Consider the following 17,179-nt stretch of genomic DNA (forward strand, 5'->3'; position numbering starts at 1 on the left):
GGGCTCCGAGTGAGCCCAGGGCCGCGGGCGGAGGGGGTGTCGGGCAGGGGCAGCACGGGGGAGGCAGAGACCGGACCTCCTGCGCCCCCAGGGCCACCCCGAGGCGCCGACCCCGGCCGAGGGGGAAGGTCAGCAGCAGCCTGGGGGAGGGGGGGGGCTCTGGCAGAGACCCGGAGATCTCGACCTGCCCGAGGCCGGGGACCCCAGTCTCTGTCGGGGAACACCCCCGCCCCCGCCAAGGGAACCCCCTTTTCCAACTCGGAGCGCAAGGCTGACCCCAACCGGGAGCGGGGGGCAGAGCGCACCCGGCCCCCGCCCCAGTTCCGCGCCGCAGAGCGGTCACGCCCCCCCACCCCGACCCTAAAACCCCGCTTTTTGTCTGGACTCAATGATCTGCGACCGAGCAGGCAGCAGCGCCGGGCCGCGGCCGTGCAGGCGGAGGCTGGGCCCGGACCTCCCCGCTCCCCGCCTCCTCCCGGGGCCGCGGGGCCCGAGCCCCGCAGGGTGGCGCCCCCGCCCGCGGCTCTCCGCACCTGAACTTCGGGGAAGCGAGAGCCCGCAAACTTTCCTCCGACTTCCAGCCAACTCCGGGCCCCCCACCCCCGGCCGCTCGGCCCGCCCCGGGGGAGCCCGGCCCGGGGGGGAGGGGAGGCCCCAACCCCGACACCTACCCGAGAGCTCCGGAGCCGCCGCCGCCGCCGCCAACGAGAAGCGGGGGGGAGGGGAGGGGAGGAGGGGGGCGCTGGGAAAAGCAGGGGAGCCGCGCCGACCAGCCGCCGCCGCTCCGGGCAGCCGCCGCCGCGCGCCCCGCCGCCGCCCCGCAGCCCGGGGACGCCCGAGCGGCCGCGGCGAGGGCGGCGGAGAAGCACCTGCCCCCGCGCCCGCCCCCTCCGAAACCCAGAAACAACAAGCCCGAAGCCCAACTAACACTCAGTGCGAAGGGAGAGGAGGCTGCGCGCTCCGCCGCGCCGGGGGGGCTCAGGGCGCAGGGCGCATGGCCCCGGAGAAGCGATGCAGACTCGGTGCCGGTGCCGGTCCCGGGGCGCCGCCGGGGCTCGCTGCCCCGGCTCCCTCCCGCCGCCGCCGCCGCCGCCGCCGCCGCCGCCGCCGCCGCCGCTGCTCCTGCCGCCGCCGCCGCCGCCGCCGCCTCTACATCCCAGCGCCGCCGCCGCGCGCTCGCCCGGGCTGGAGCTCCGAGCACTGAACGCTGCCCGGGGGCTGCAGGCAAAACCCGGACCGGACTCTTCCCACTCCCTTCCTCCCCCTCCCTCCTCTCCTCCCCTCCCCTCCCTCCCCTCCCTCCCCTCCACACTCTGGCCACTTGGACGCCGGGCCCCGTCGCCGCCTCCGCCACTGCCGCCGACGCCGCCGACGCCGCCGCCGCAGCAGCAGCTTCTCTCCCTCTCTCTCTCATTCTCTCTCTCTCTCTCTTTCATTCTCTCTCTCTCTCTCTCTTTCATTCTCTCTCTCTCATTCTCTCTTTTTCATTCTCTCTCCCTCTCTTTCATTCTCTCTCTCTCTTTTTCATTCTCTCTCTCTCTCTCTCCCTCCCTCCCTCTCTCTCTCTCTTTCATTCCTTCCCTGCATCCCTCCCTCTCCCTCTTTCATTACCTCCCTCTTTCCCTCTCATCCCTTTCTCTCTCCCCATCCTTCTTTCCCTTCTTTTGGGGTCTGGATTAGCGTTTTCGCTTCTCACTAGTTCGGCTAAAGCTTTTTCTACAACTTCTGAGAAATATATAAATATATGTCTCCACATATAACATGTGCACACGCATATAATATCGCTTTTTTATTTTTCTCACTTATTGGAGTACAGAAGGGGAGAGGAGATTCGCTAGGGACCTGAAGAAGTTCCTTCGATTCTTAAAGATTGCCCTCCCCCTAGCCCCCTCCAATCCACCTTAATGCAGAAGAAACGGCCAAGGCTATGGGCTGAGTCTCTTCACTCCTGGAAAAGAATAAAGTCTTTTTAAGATAACACGATATAGCAGATCTAAGACATCGTTGAACAGTTGTAATATTGGAGTGGTTTTTTCTAATCCTGGAGTCTTAAGAAAGCTAAAAGTGACTAAATATGATTGCAATAATAATAATGTGGTTTCATATTAAATAAATGTTTATTAAGAGCCTACTATGTGCTGGGCCCTTAAAATGGAACAGTGCTTAACCTGTTCCCAAGGAGTCTTTCTTCCTACCTGAATATATATGAGCTGAGGAAAATCTTCAAAATCAACCACGGACAGTTTAAAGAGAGAAAGTGAGGGAGCTTTCAGCTAGACCTAGAACTCAGCCCTGATTCACTAATAGGCACTGCTTATTCACTAATTTCCAGTTGATCGGTTAGCAGATTATTCATCAATCTAATCTTATCCTCCAGTGTTTAAGGTCAAATGCCCCTCTGTGGATATCATCTTCAGTCACCCTCTTATTGCTAAATTCGAACTTAAATGATAATTCAAAGGGCATTAAGAAGAAAGATTCAAGTTTTCATTATCCATGCTGATAAAAGAGTAGGACACTGAAAACTCAAAGTACCAGATAATTCAATAATGGTCTCTGTGGGGTTATGAAAAGTTCTCAGTAAGTTTCTGCTAGCAACTTGTGGACTTATTTACCTAGTAACACCTGAAAGGTAGTAATAAAAACATTTTTTTTCCCTTCCAAGAGAAAAGGGGTATGGTGAGTGATTTCTGTCCAAAAGTGAATATCTTCAGAAGATAATCCAAGCATAAATAATAGTTTATACAGTTATGTAGCCCATCTTCAGGTACAGGAACCAAGGAGTGGAGACAATAAAGTGGGCCTTATCTCTGCTTGAGCATCAGTCTTTCTGTCTCTCTTAGTCTTTTGGTTTGTCTATCTCTGTCTCTTAGGCCCTGTCTCTTTCTCTTGTTTGTCTCTCTCATGTCCCAGTCTCTAGGGTGCCAGGGCTAAGGAACTGAACCACCTAGAGAAATTGTAGGCTTACAGCCCCTCCCCAGTTCCCCAATAGATATGCAATTCTACTCCCTGGGTCATGTCCCAACCTGAGGGACCCACCAAAAGTGCATAAGGTTTTTAGGAATATGAGACCAAGGACTGAACTGGAAACACTGACTTTGGTTTAGACCCTTCTCTTCAATTAGACTAACCAGATGGTCCTCTGACCTTGCAGCTAAACACCTCCAAGCAAATAATATGGTCACTGAGAGAGAAACTGAGGCACAGGGAAATGCAATTCCATAGGTATGAATGGAAAGTCCAGGAGTCTGAATACCCAGACTCCAATAGATCCAACATCTGGAGTGATCACAAAAGTGGTGCCACTTGTCACCTAGGTGATAAGGACCCAGGCATCCTAGCATCCCACATCTTTTCACTGTGGAGGTATTCATTCATCAGTACCCTGAGTTGAGTCTCTTTTTTTCTTTACAGGGGAAAGGTAGGAGAAGGGAAAGTGGAATTGGTGGACCTCAGTGAAACTATAGGCTTCTAATTACCCCCCATCTTTCTATAGTGCCAGTCCCTGTTTAAGGCTAATGAGCAAAAACCTTTCTAAGCATCTCTGGTCCGGTTACACTGGAGACCTCAGCTGTTGGCTTGAATTGCAACAGGAGGGATTTAGGTTAGACATAATAGAGGAATACTTCCCCATTGAGGATTATTAGATGAGGGACTGGGTTTAGAGAGTGGGGAGGGGAGATTAAGGTGAAGTCTCCTTCCCTAGAGATTAAAAACAGGAAGGATCTTCACCCCAATCCCCACACAGAACCTTTCCTGACTGAAGAATGCTCTGAAGGACCAGGCTGGAGAACTGTTTTCCTTGCATATACCCTGCCAGTCTGACAACCCCAAAAGATAGAGACTAGAGGCTGCTCTGGGTTTGGCCTAAAGAAATGGGACCAGAAAAAGCAAAATCACAAAAATAAGATTCAATCCTAGATCCAAAGTATTATTATTTGTTAGCTATGATCCTCCAGGTGGTCAGTACAGAGAGACTGTAAAGGAGGGAGAGATTTTGAGTTGCTTCAGTCAATTTGCAAATATTGAGACTCTGCCTCCACTTTAGGAGGAGGCACACTCCCCACCCACCTAGTCTCCTTCACCCACCCCCCACCTCTAGAAGACTGTTAGGAGGGAAGTATCTCTCATTGTTGTCTGCAGTTGCAATTTAACTCTTTGCCGGTTTCCCGCAGTCAGTCATTCCACAAGTATGTGCTGACCTGTTACCTTGAGCCCAGACCTTTGCTAAAGCCAGTGGGGAGGTGGAGGGTGTGGAGAGGGGAGGGAAGGGGGAGAAGAAGGAGGGGGAGGAGAAAGCCAAGGCAGACCCAGGCTCAGAGGAATTGTGGAGTGGGGGGAATCAGACGAGTACACTGTCCCTACCAGCTCCAGGTTGAAGAGCCCACATTACTGATTTGAACAAAGGGCAGCAGGAGCTGTCAAGAACTTGGCATGTCCTTTCAAGAACTTGGCATGTCCTTTCACCTCTCCAAATCTCAGTTTCTCCATCTGTAAAATGTGAGGGTTAGCTAATGATTACCAAGGAGCCTTTCTGTTCAAACAGGTAATCAGAGGCCTGGGACAATGTTTTTCTCAAGTTTGCATCTTCCTCCCCCACTTCTAGTCCCAGAGGCTCTACTCTTTGCTGGGCACCATAGGAGTTCCATGAATATGTGTGTTGATTTGATTAGATTTAGTTTGAAGGACCCGGAAAATTTCTGCCTGGGGTGGGATGGCACAGCGGGTTTGGAATCGGAAGTCTGAAGCTCAACCCTAGAGGGAAAATGAATTCATCAACACCTCAATGGACCCTCCCCAGCCAGCCCTCTCCAGTGTCGACACCGCGTTTAGCACAAGAAAGCCCAAAGCTTCCCATCCCCTAAATTCATATATTCTTAAACAAAAGACTTTAGTAGGGGTAATTCAGTTACCTACTAAAGCAACAAATCTAGGTTCCAGTACTTTGCCCAGACCTTATTTTACTACTCTCAGAATTTAGAAGAGAAGCTGAATTAGGGGGCAGAAGAGACAGGTTGTGATGAGGAAGTGGTTTGGGACCCACAGAGCCTGAGGGACCCTTCTTTCAGTGGAGACCCAGCTGCTGCCCAAGGCAGACTCCTCAATGTCTGAGAGACTCAAAGGAAAAAAAAAAATCTCCCTTCAGAGATCCCCTGAATCTCTGAGTCGCCGGATAAATGCAAAGAAAGCAAAGACAAAGATCAGAATAACTGACACCAAGACGGCCACATCACCTCCTACTTTGAAAGCTAACTCCCTGTCCTGGAAAAGCTCGGAGGAGCAGCTCCGAGAGTTGAATCTTCCCTTAGTTTCACTTCTCTGCTTTCCAGTGACACTTGCTATCAGATTCATCTCCATAGGAAGTTAGACAGAAAACACCTCAAGGAGGAGTTATTGAAATTTAGCCTTTACATCAAGTTTTTCCAAAGAGAAAGGCTCCAAAGAAGCCTTTAGCTAAAGCATGATTCTTAATAGGCACTTAATTCCCCTGGCTGGGGATTATCTGTAGATTCAACTAAAGTTTATAAAGTGGTTTTTCTTTTCTTTTCTTTTTTTTTGGAGGGGGGTATTTGGGGTTAAGTGACTTGCCCAGGATCACACAGCTTATAAGTGTCTGAGGTCAGAGTGATTTCTTTTCACAGCACATCTAGATGGAAAAACCCCAATCCAAAGATTCTTTACCTTTTTTTTTGCATCCTGGACCCCTTTAGCAATCTGGTCAAACCTATGGACCCTTTCTTAGAATCATGTTCTTAAATGTATAAAATAAAAGACTTTGAATTAGCTAAAGAAACCAGTTAAATTGGATTAAAAATATAATTTTTTTCTCCCATCCCAAATTCTGAATCCAATTTCCTCATTTTATATGTGAGGAAACTGAGGTAGAGAGAGGTAGAGCTACTTGCTCAAGGTCATACAGCATTGGCCTTCTGATTAGCCCTCTGACTTCAGATTTGGTTAGAAATTTTTCCATTGCATCAAAAAATCTAAAAGCAGTATATCCTTGCTTGAAACTCTTTAGTCCATCCCCATTATCTCTAGCATTTGAAGTCTATACTCCTTAGTCTGACATTTAAGATTGTGTACTACCTGAATTCTGACCCCTACTACCCTTTTCAGTCTTCTTAAAACTTCCTTAGGTAGGTTCTAGTCCAAACTCTATCACCAGGTAACATCTGGGTGGCCTCTCATTACTTCCTCTCTAAACTTCTTTGTCTCAGTTTCCCCCATTTGTAAAATAAAGAGTCTGAATTAGATCAGCACGAAATCTGTGACTTTAAAAAATACCTCAATAATTATTTCAATATAATTGATTTTCCTTTGTAATATATTTTATTTTATTCTGAGAATGGGTTCACAGGCTTCAGCAGACTGCTAAAAGGGTCCACAACACAAAAAAAGGTGAAGAGAGGCCCTGCTTAGACGGCTCTGTTTTCTGCTAGCTCCCACATTCCATGGTTTTATGAGTAGAGTATGGTCCTCCCTGGAGTCTTCCTTGTTCTCTCAAACACTCCATAAGCATCCCAGCTGTACTATTCCCTCCACCTAGACTACCTTCCCTTCCCCCCTCCCAATTTCTGCCTGTTAAAATCCTAACCATACTTCGAGGCCCTACTTAAATGCCAGCTTTTCAATCAGTGAGGGTGGGTGGTTACCTTCACCCTGTAATGAGGTATCCTTGACACAGGGTTTCTATTCTCCCGCTTGGGAAATGGGGGTGTGCATGTGTTATAAATATAAACAAACCCTCAGTTGTACACTCAAACTACAACCAGATTTTTGGGGGGGAAGAAGATAGCAGTTGAAGTTGCAATCTGCCCAGAGAGTGGGACCAAGTCAAGCAAATTACCTTCTGAACTAGGTAGTGGGAATAGGTAAGGGACATTTCCCCAGGAAAGAGAAGGGACATTCAGAGGGGAAGCAAGTAGCAGGACTCTTGGAGAACTGGTAATTCAAAGTCACAAAAACTTATTTCTGACATGTATGTCTCCCTAACTCTCGTTGATTCTAGGAGGCTGGGTCTTAGAGGAAATGCACGGAAGGTAATCTGCAACGACTGGGGAGTTTGGGGCCTCTAGTGTGCAATGGAAGCAGTTAAACTAGGGCAATGTGACTGAAGGTCGTGGGGTTAAAGTCAACAGAACCTTAGAGGCTATTTGTAACAGAGATTGTATTGCAAAATACTCCAGCTAGGTCAGGGGGGCAGGATGGTCAAGGTGCCCTGAGCTATCCCTTGCTAGATTTCTGTACCCTGTCCTCTGAGAGAGTTGTTGATTGAATTGAATTAAACACATAGCACCACAGACTTTGAGGGCTGAGCAGAACTTGTAGATCACTTGCCCCTTCATCCTAAACACCAGGAAGCTGAGGCCCCCCGGGAAATGACTTGCTCAAGGACACACAGTTAATTAAAGGTAGAATCCAGATAGGACCTAAATCTCTTGACTTTAAGGTCAGTGCTAATTCATCTAAAGACTGGAATTGAATTGAAAAATAGGAAGAAATTTCAAGCACTCTTAGATAGTTCTGAAGTCAGGGCAGATTCCTAAGGTCAAGGATCTAGAATTAGAAGGGCCCTTTGAGATCATTTAGTCTAGAGATGTTTAACTGTGAAGTGAATTTATAACAGGTTTTTGATCCTAGGGTCCCACTCTGAATTAAAAACAAACTAGAGCAAACTGAGGAAATTTCAAAGGAAGAGAGGGAAGACCAGTCCTAGTTTAGTCAATGTATGGGCTTCTATTGTATGTATATGAGCCTTAAGTCATCTTTTATTTTTGGTTGTTAGAGCCTTCCCCTCCCCAGCATCAGCTGTCCTGGACCACTCACTTCCTAACCTGTTGCAAACTAGAGGCCTAGTTGAGAAATGGGTCAGGGAAGCCTTTTGATGTCAGGAAATGGTTTTCTCCTGCCTGGTTTCTCCAGCTCTTAACACAATGCATTGTACCCAGTAGGAGCCTAATAAATACTTGTTAGCTTAGGTAAATGACTCAACTGCCAAACTAGGAAAGTCTCTATTTATTTTATATTAATTATATATCATCAAAAAATAAAGGAGAGGGGCAGCTAGGTGGTGCAGTGCATAGAGCACCTGCCCTGGAGTCAGGAGTACCTGAGTTCAAATGCAGTCTCAGACACTTAATAACTACCTAGCTGTGTGGCCTTGGGCAAGCCACTTAACCCCGTTTGCCTTGCAAAATTCTAAAGAAAAAATAAATAAATAAAAGAGAAAGAGGAACAAATGTTTGACTTATTTTACTAATTCCAGGACCTCCTGTAGCTTCTTTAGTGAATTTCCCTCCTTCACCAGCATTTCATTGTAAGTTCTTTGAGGGCAGGGATTGGTTGTTTGTTGTTGTTTTGTTTTGTTTTACTTTGTTTTTGCCTCTCTCAGAGACTGCAGCTTTTCACTAGGACCAGGCACATAATCAGCACAATAAATACTTGTTGATCTGATTTCACAGATTGACACTCCTCTTTTAAAGACTTGGTAGGGAGAATTGTTCTGACTGAAAAATTCATCACCCTGAAGATAAACTGGTTAACTGAACTAGGCTAGGTTGGTCTTCTGGCTAGGGCCAGACTGGAAGCCTTTCTGGATATACAGGATGATTACTCATCCAGCATAGCCAGAGGACCCAAGGTCACCTCCACCCCCAGTGATGAGACACCCTAGATAGAAGTATCCAACTCTCCCACCAGGGAGATAGGTGGAGGAGGAAGGAGACTGTGAGATGTTAAAAAATACACATACACAAAACAAACTCAATTCCTTACTCTCAAGGCAGTTCAGGGGTGGTTGTTGTTGTTGTTATGGGAGGGGGGGCAAGTGAGAGCAAGGAAGAAAGGGTCCTCAGAACTGGAATCTGCCCAAAGGTAACTCACCCTCCTGGTGAGGAGGCTGCCAGCTATTATATGTTCTGGGAGAGGGGGGAAGGGTTAAAGGTAAGATTGTCACTACTCCTGAAGCTGGCTGGGCCAGCAATTTTGAAGTGTGACCTTAGATAAGTAACTATGCCTCCAAGTAAAGGGTTTCTATATTCTGCTTCCAAAGGAGAAATATGTGTGTATGGATTGATATGAGCGGTAATTCTCTCTCTGGCTTCAAAAGATCAACAAACATTAATAAATTGTTATGTCCAGACACTATGTTGCTTCCTGAGATACAAAATCAAGAGTGCCATAGTTCCTACCCTAAAGAAACTTAGTTCATATGGAAGATACAACATATGCACAAAGAAGTATATAGAGTAACAGCAAGGTTATATAGCAGATAGAGTTGTGGGTCTGGAGTCTGGAAGATCTGAGTTCAATATTAACCTCAGACATTTACTCGATATTTGATCTTGAGCAAGTCACTTAACCCCAATTGCCTTAAAAAAAAAAAGTAGGGGGCAGCTAGGTGGCATAGTGGATAAAGCACCGGCCCTGGAGTGAGGAGTACCTGGGTTCAAATCTGGTCTCAGACACTTAATAATTACCTAGCTGTGTGGCCTTGAGCAAACCACTTAACCCCATTTGCCTTGCTAAAACCTAAAAAAAAAAAAAAAAAAAAAAAAAAGTATATAGGACATAAATCCAATAAAAATTTTGGCAAAGAGCTAGCAGGTGTAGAGAAAGGACTCATGTAGAAAGTGAGCCATGAGTCTCAGAGGAAAGTACAGTACTTAAGAGATAGAGATGAGGTGGCTCTAGTATTCTAGGCATAAGGGCCAATACAAAAGTAGAGAGAAGGAAGATGGGGTACTATGGGTTAGGAACAATGGAAAAAGTCAATTTAGCTGGACCATAAAAAGGGATTATGACTCTAGAGTGAAAACATAGATGTAAAAGTGAGCAAAAAACCCACCTGACCCCCAAATTCCTATACTGACATTATCAACACATCCTTCCCCATTAATCCAGTCTTTCTCAAGCTATAGACTTGGGAGACAGGAGAAAGGGATGAATAGATGGATAGATGAAAGGAGGGTGGTTGCATGAACAGAAATAGTGAAGACAGGAGGGTTGGGTTTAAGGAAGAGGATGAACTTGATTTTCTGGTTGTAAGGACTTATTTGGGGAGACTAGGTAATGAAGAATTGGGGGTACTGGAATAGACAACTTTTTCAAGAAGTTTGACTGGGGGACAGCTAGGTGGCAAGTAGATAGAACAAGGATCAGAATTCAAATCTAACCTCAGACACTAGCTGTGTGATCCAGGGCAAGACACTTAATCTCTTCTTCTTTTTTTTTTTTTTTTTACAAGGCAAATGGGGTTAAGTGGCTTGCCCAAGGCCACATAGCTAGGTAATTATTAAGTGTCTGAGGTAGGATTTGAACTCAGGTCCTCCTGACTCCAGGGCAGGTGCTCCATCCACTGCACCACCAAGCCGTCCCACAAGACACTTAATGGAAGGAGATGTTTGAGTAGCAAGGGGAGGAAACAGAAAGATAGTACAATGGCTTGTCAAAGGCTTACTTTGAGGAGATGGGACGTTTGAGGACGTCTCTTACTCAGATGGAAAGCAGTCAGTGGAAAGGGAGAGAGAGGAAGGGAGTAGTTGAAGGTTTGAGGGTGTATCCAAATAGTGGTTTCTCCTGGTTAAATTCCTGTTTCTTCTCCTTTCTAGCTCTGTGACTTAAAGTCTCCTTCATTCAGCTTCTACACTCATAAAATGAATTAATTAATCTGAACATTTTAAAAATATGTGTACAGGGGAGAAGGGACAATGATTTCTATGACCTCAGAGATGGAGGATGCTTTGTAAAACCCAGGAAGAAATGGAGAAAGTTTTGTTATTGTTGTATTCCCGCCTGCCCCCACCCCCAAGAAGGAAAGGCTTTCCCCCATCCCAACCTTCTTCCCCACCCCCATCCACCCCTGGAGTTGGCCTGTTTGTTTGGCCAAGGAAGTGGCCTAGGAGTTGTGTAAACAGTGGGAAGGGGGAGTGGGAGGGAAAGCCCCTCCAGGCTTGGGGCTGGAGACCAGAGAAAAAGAGCTCACAGCCCCACCTCCATCACACACACACACACACACACACACACACACACACACACAAACACAAACAGTCGGGACATAATAATATTGATACTATTTATATAGCACTTTAAAGTTTGCAAAGCACTTTATAAATACTATATTATTTTAGCCCCACCAAAAAACTGAGGCGGGGGCGACTAGGTTGCTGAGTGGATAAAGCACTGGCCCTGGAATCAGGAGTACCTGAGTTCAAATCCAGCCTCAGACACTTAATAATTACCTAGCTGTGTGGCCTTGGACAAGCCACTTAACTCATTTGCCTTGCAAAAATCTAAAAAAAAAAAACAAAACAGGCAGGCAAAGGTTAAGTGACTTGGCCAAGGTCACAGAGCTAGTATGTGTCTAAGGTGAAATTTGAACTCAGGTCTTGGCTGCAAGTCCTGCATGTTGTCATTGTATCACTTAGCTATCATAAGACATGAAGGGAGCAGCTAGGTGGTGCAACCAATAGACCACTGGCCTTGAAGTCAGAAGAGGAGTTAGAATCTCACCTCCAGGGCCATATCCAGTCATCAGGATTCATATCAGGTCACTGGACCCAGATGGGTCTGGAAGAGAAAGTGAGGCTGGTGACTTAGCACAACACCCCCTCAACTCAAATCCAATTCACATGCTTGTCATGGCATCACCTCGATGATGTCATGGTCTTCTTCAAAAATGAAGGATAAACATAAGGCATGAGGGAACACATAAACCCAGACACACTTGGGTACAGATGCTAGGTGTGTTCACAGGTTCTAAAGTGACCATGCCATACAAGGAAACTAATCCAGAGATAGTGACAAAACCTCCCAGAGGTCTTCAAGCAAAGATTCTAGGATTATCTGCTAGTGTGTTGGAGAAAGGGATTTTAGATTGCATTATTTGTTCATATTATTGTGCAATTTGTGACAGAACATAATGAAGTCCTGGGGTCTTGGAACTGGAAAAAAACTTACATTTCACATAAGCCAAAATTCTCATTTTACAGATTTGGGACTCTAACCAAGAAAAACAAAATGACTTGCCCAAGGACCATGGCATCAAGGAGGTGATGCCATAACAAGTAAGTGAATTGGATTTGAGTGAGTCACCAGCTTCACTTTCTCCTCTGGAGTCATCTGAGTCCTGTGGTCAGATATGAATCAGGATGATTGGAAATGGTCCTAGTCTAGAAGGTAATCAGTGACTTGCCCAAGTCATGCCCATCATACAGCTAGTAAGTGTAGGAGTTGAACTCAGGTCCTTCTGACTCTAGGGCTGGTGTTCTATCCACTGCCCACCTAGTTGCCTAGTTAATAAATACCTCACCAGGATTTTAACATGGATCATCTATCACTCAATCTAGTGTTCTTTCCAATATATCTTAATATATATATATATATATATATATACATATATATGCATATATATATACCCTGCTGTGCAAATGACATCACAGACAAATACTATATGGGTGCACACATACTAAAGAGAATTGGAGCAGCTAGGTGACACAGTGGATAAGAGTGTTGAGCAAGAAGTCAGAAAGATTTATTTTCCTGAGTTCAACTCTGATCTCAGACATTCATTAGCTGTGCGACCCTGCACAAGTCATTTAATTCTTTTTGCCTTAGTTTCCATATCTGTCAAATGGTAAACCACTCCAAAACCTCTGCCAAGAAAATCCGATGTGGAGTCACAAAGAATGGGACACAACTGAAATGACTAAACTACAGCTTCCGGACCCTAGGACTAGTACTCTATCCACTAAACCACCTAGCTGCCTGCCAGCAGCAATTTATAGTCTTGACTGGAGCAATAGGAGATTAAAGACTTGCCCAGGGCCATACAGCCCAGAGACACTGAGGGCTGAACTTTAGTACTGACAAAACTCAATCCACTATGTATATACAGTATTTTTATTGACTTTCTTTCCAAGTTGAATGCACACATTAGAAATGTAAATTTCTCAAGGTCTGGAGCTGCTCAAGTTTTAGGGTTGTACCTTGCATATAGTAAATGTTTAAATATTGCTGACTCTGTAACCATGGATTAATTGACAACCTCTCTGAGTCTAAGGGTTTTTTGATATATAAAATAGAAATTGTAATGGGGGAGGCAACTGGAGTTAAGTGACTTGCCCAGGGTCACACATCTAGAAAGAGGCTGAGTTCACATTTGAACTCAGGTCTTCCCCATTCTAGGTTAGTGCTCTATTCACTGTTCCACCTAGATGCCCCTAAGCCAGTACAATTGATGGAATCCATTGGAATAATAAGTTTATTTTGTGACTCAAAGGTAATGCAAATGTAACATTATTATTATTGTCTATGTCTAGACTTCTTTGGGCTAAGAAAGCTTCCCAGATAACTCCCACCTAGCTCTGACTTACCTCTTATTAAACACTTAAAAGTCTCAGGTGTGCTGAAATTTCTAGATCAGTTCCTAGGTCAAGGACTAGTCTCCACTTCTAATCTAATAACTGGGGATTCTTAGAGGAATGAACTGGAGGAGAGGGGAATTTCATAATGAGGGAGGAATTGGGGAGAAGGGGTAAAGATTTGAGTGATTTTCACAAAGACCTAAGGGTCATTTAGTCATATCACAGTATATAGTCAAATCATTTCTTTGAATAATGGAATGACTTCAGGTGAGAAAATAAAGGTCTGATCATGTCATATTCCAGTCCCCCACCCGCCAAGAAGCTTCAGTTGCTTCAGGAAGGGCATGCTAGGCCCTTCATCAGCTCTTTTTCTAGAATGATTTCACATTAGTCCAGGGCCTGAATTCTGCATTTCAGACAAACTGACCTTATTGCCACATAGCCTATCACCTCCTACCTCCTCACTTTTGCTTAGGTTGGGCCCTATTCCTAGAATGTTTATCTTTCTACTTCTCTGCTCCCTTCACCTTCTATTCTGACACCCTCTTTCCTTTATTATTTACTCCTATGTGTATTCTGGCCCCCCTCCCCCAGTTGATTGAATGTAAGCTCTTTGAAGGCAAAGACTCCTCTCTTTTGGTTTTGTCCCTCCAAATGAACCTGGGCTAGAGTAGGACTATATAAGTGTTTGGTGAATTGAAACAACTGAACTGAATTGAAAAGAGAATTTAGCTTGAGAGAGAAGGTCCAGGCTCTCTGGCCTGGGGGAGAGGGAGGGGGAAGGGACAGGATGAGCTGCTCTTTGAACTGGAGAGACTGGTTTCTGAGTCTGGAAGCCACAACCAGCAGGCTGGTCACGGGTTGTCAGTCCCTGGGGCCAGGGGCCCGGAAAACCAAGAGGGAGGAAAGGAAGCAGGAAGTGGAGGGGCCCAGCGTTAATCGTTAACTCCAGCCAGGCAGGAATCCCCTGCCTCCCTAGGTCCACATTTCTTTCTCCCTCAGCTGGTAACTTAACACACAACTAATTCCCCACTATTATCAGATACCCCCCACCCACCCACCCACCCACACACACAACAGGGTGAAGGTTAAAGTGATTCCCAAGAATCATGGGTCCCAGAATCCAGTCTGACCTATACAACTTTAGGGGTTGGAGGGCCTCCTGTTATGCAGACAGGCCCTTAGAGAGGTGGTTTGGTCCTGAGTTTGTGCCTCAGATTTACTCACTGATACAGAAGCAAGGACACTGAACTGGGAGTCATTCAATAGAACCACATTCTAGCACTCACTCTGGTACTGGTTATCCTAAGTAAATAATTTCCCCATTCAAGGGATCAGTTTCCTCACCTATAAAATGGGGATAATAAATCTGGCCTTCCTTCAAGGGCTATTATCAGGATGGAAAAACACAATGTCCCAGGAGGTGCATTGTAGACTTTACTTTGAACTGATCTCACCCAACTACAATACATTCCAACTCTTCCCAAGCCTCCTCCCCATAGGATCTTTGTTCACATCATTCTCTAAATCCTGACTGAGAATCCAGTCAATGGGGGTGAAGGTGGCCCTCTGATTCTTTTGATGTCTGGGGGGGGAGGTACCAATATCAATGTTACACAGTCACAGTATAGATAATATATAATAAAAGCAGTAGTTTTTGGTCTCCAGCTTTTTTTCCAGACTTATACATTACTCCCACCCAGTGCTTCCTGCATTCCAGGTGAACTTGCCTTCTTACTGCCCCAATACATATTCCATCTCTCCAGTCTTATGCCCAATCTGTTTTCCCATGCACCCCCTCCTCTTATAATCCCTAATTTCCTTCAAAACACAGATCAGACCTTTTCCTACAGAATCTTTTCCCGAGGAATCTTTTCCTGACTCCCCAGTCTGGGTCTCCTACCCTTCATGTTATTTGATAATTTCAGACATGTCCAACTCTCCATGATCCCATTTAGGGTTTTCTTGGCAAAGATACTCAAGTGATTTGCCTTTCCTTCATTAGCTGAAGGAAATGGATGAAGATGAAGACACTGAGTTAAGTGACTTATCCAGGGTCACAGAGTGAGAAAGAGGAAGTATCTGAGGCAGGATTTGAACTCAGGAAAATAACTCTTCCTGTCTCTAGGACCCTGCTCTCTATCCAGCATACTAGCTAACTAGGTAGCTATCCTCCTCCACCCCTACAGATTTAAAAAAACCTATATGGCATTTATTTTGTATATATTTTCCATGTATTTATATGTGTACCAACCAATTGTTTCCCTTAATAAAATGTATACTCCTTCCAGCAGGTGTGTCTGTGTGTGTGTTAATTTTAAAATGAAGGGGGAATCACCCACTTCTCTGGATTGATTTCTATCCAGGGTTCTTCCCACAAGAGGTCTCCATATCAAGAAGAATGGTAAAAACTGAGATCACTTTCCCACCCTGGTCCTTTATCTCTTAATGAACCTCTTCATTTCTGGAAGGGTGGACTGGGGTGGGGGGAGGTAGGGATCTTTTGGAGTTCACCATAAATAGCATTCCCCATAATGAATATAAGTTTCTTGAGGGTAGGGAATGTCTCATTTCCTGTCTATATTCCCACTACCTAGAATGGTGGTTAGTACATCAAAAGCATGTATTGGACACTAGGGAAATTGGTCAAGTCAGAGGCAGAAGGAAATTTAAAGATTCTTTTCTCCAACTCTCTCATTTTCTCTTGAAGAAACAGAGGAACGGGGGTGAACTCCAAAAGATCCCTACCTCCCCCCACCCCAGTCCACCCTTCCAGAAATGAAGAGGTTCATTAAGAGATAAAGGACCAGGGTGGGAAAGTGATCTCAGTTTTTACCATTCTTCTTGATATGGAGACCTCTTGTGGGAAGAACCCTGGATAGAAATCAATCCAGAGAAGTGGGTGATTCCCCCTTCATTTTAAAATTAACACACCTCTTTAGGAATTTCCTCATCTGAAAACCCTACCAACCAGAGATCAACCCCACTAACCAAGATATTGACCCTCTACTGCAGGAGCATTTCTGATCCCCACCCCCACCCTTAACTCTCCAGGGAGTCCCCTAGAATGACTTATCCCTCCTTTGGCAGACTGACTAACAATCTGGGATTGATGGGGTCTGACAGCAACATTTCATTGGGGAAGGATCTCAAAAGGAGAGGAGAACAGAAAAACAACATCAACTTTTAATTGAGATTGCAGATTTAGAAGATTCATAAGTGAAATTATTCCCTAAGGACATATAAAAAGTTACTTATGGAAAGAGCTAAATTGGGCATGCTTCAATCAGGGGCTGTTGAGAAATCATTAAGATATACAAGATAGTAATATGTATGTATACATATATATACATATTTTATATGTATATCAGTAATAAGGGATTGGATTTCCTTTGAAAAATAAAATCAGGGGAAACAGCAGGGAGAAGGATATATAGGATACAAGATCATGGGAATGTTTTCTATTGAATGACAACTAGGAAATATCCTTAAGACCCTCTCATAGGGAGACCCCTTCCCCCTTTGTAATCCTTGATCATACCCAACTCTCTCCTGCTGAAACCCTAGAAAGGGAAGTGTCCTTTTACCCAAGCTGTTTATAAAGGGAGGAGAGGGCTAGGGGGAACCCTGAAAAGAGGGAAATGAATTCGATGAATTGTGACTCAGTGCCCAGCATCTTCCAAGGTTGTGATCTGGATGAATAGTGGATGAAAGCAGCTCCAGGAAACTTATCTTATTTCTAGTCAGGCAGGGAAGACATTCTTCCCTTCAACTACCATCTTCCTCTGCACCCCCACCTCCCTCCTCCTTTT

General features: G+C 45.4%; 1 protein-coding gene across 5 annotated transcripts in view; it reads right to left on the reverse strand.

Moving 5' to 3' along the window:
* CXXC5 (CXXC finger protein 5) overlaps positions 1–1,046 on the reverse strand; it is a 53,655-nt gene extending 52,609 nt beyond the window's left edge. For 4 of the 5 annotated variants that reach the window (XM_074212873.1, XM_074212866.1, XM_074212872.1 and 1 more), the window contains exon 1: positions 929–1,046. The gene's annotated coding sequence lies outside the window, so the exon portion shown is untranslated. Of the gene's footprint in view, positions 1–671; positions 692–928 lie in introns of those variants that run through there. The other variant, XM_074212870.1, reaches the window with a different exon arrangement.
* Positions 1,047–17,179: the final 16,133 nt, after the last annotated feature.

This window comes from Macrotis lagotis, chromosome 1 (assembly GCF_037893015.1).
Source record: "Macrotis lagotis isolate mMagLag1 chromosome 1, bilby.v1.9.chrom.fasta, whole genome shotgun sequence".
NCBI classification, from domain to species: Eukaryota; Metazoa; Chordata; class Mammalia; order Peramelemorphia; family Peramelidae; genus Macrotis; species Macrotis lagotis.